The following is a 1183-nucleotide window of genomic DNA, read 5'->3' as shown; positions in this document are numbered from 1 at the left end:
AGGTTGAACAGTAAATTCTGTCTGCAAGAGCAAAGGTGAAGCAGGATGGTGAAAAGGGGCTGAACAGAGGGACTGGGGAGAGCTGCTCCAGGGAAACGCCAGCCTTTTACTGGCCGCCTGTGAGAAATGGCTCAGGTCCTTCTGCCTCAGCCCAGCTCCTCCCAGCGCCTGCCCTCTGGGGGGAAAAACAGATTTTTCTGGCCAGACAGGTCCCAGATCACACCTGGAGAGGAGGGGGAGGAGGGTGTGTCCTGCTGAGCTCAGTGATCCTCCCTGAGATCGCATTAGGGCCTGTAAGGGGAAAAAAAATCTACGAGAATGATGGAAGTGGAAAAGCAAAAGCCAGTGCTCTCAGAGGGACCCCGAAACCTGGGCACGGGGACCACCAGCAACTGGGGGGCTGCTGGTTCAGGGGGAGGGAGAGTTCACAGATGGGGCACCCCGCTCCCACTGCAAACCCCAAATCCTACAGAATGCTTGGCACGGGCACGGGACCTGTCCTCGCACGCCGGGAAGCAGAGCTGCGCCTTTGCGGCCGTGGCCAAGCAGGTTTCCCCACTCCGAAGAGCCCCGGGCACCAGCCTGGCGCTGGGAGAGACGGCCAGAGGTGTCCTTGGCTGCTCCATGGGGGCAGCTGAGATCCCCAAAATCCCATTTCTGATTGAACACATCCTGCAGGAGATGTTCCCTGCCCTGTTCCCTCTTTTGGGGGTGTCACCAGCTCTGTTCCCTCTTTTTGGGGTGTTTCTGGGGTTCCCGTGCTGGCTGTGGGTGCTGGGCGGGACCCCTGAGGGCTGGGGGTGGCAGGGATGGAGGGGCTGGAAATGCTCCTGATTCCTACCCTGCTCAGAGGGATCCCCGCCCCTCCTCAGCTCCCAAATCCGCGTGTCCCATCCCGTGCTGTCGGAGCAAAGTCCGGGATGGCTCCCGGGATGCTGCCCACAGCCCCGCCCGCCTTTTGTTCTCATCCCTCAAAAATTCCCCATCGGAGACGCAGAAAAGGGGTCCCGGGGAGGTGGCAGAAAGGAACCGGGGGGAATCTGAGCCAGAGGAGAATCCAAAAGTCCGTCCCAAACTCCAGCAGACGGGGAGAACCTTGTTCTCCTCCCCCTATCGGACCCGAGCCGGGGACACTCGGCAGAGCCCCGGAATCGAGGGAAAATCCATGGACATCCCAGCCCCC

This window comes from Corvus brachyrhynchos, unplaced genomic scaffold (genome assembly GCF_000691975.1).
Source record: "Corvus brachyrhynchos isolate BGI_N302 unplaced genomic scaffold, ASM69197v1 scaffold72, whole genome shotgun sequence".
In the NCBI taxonomy this organism is placed as follows: Eukaryota; Metazoa; Chordata; class Aves; order Passeriformes; family Corvidae; genus Corvus; species Corvus brachyrhynchos.
This window is presented reverse-complemented; position numbering follows the sequence as displayed.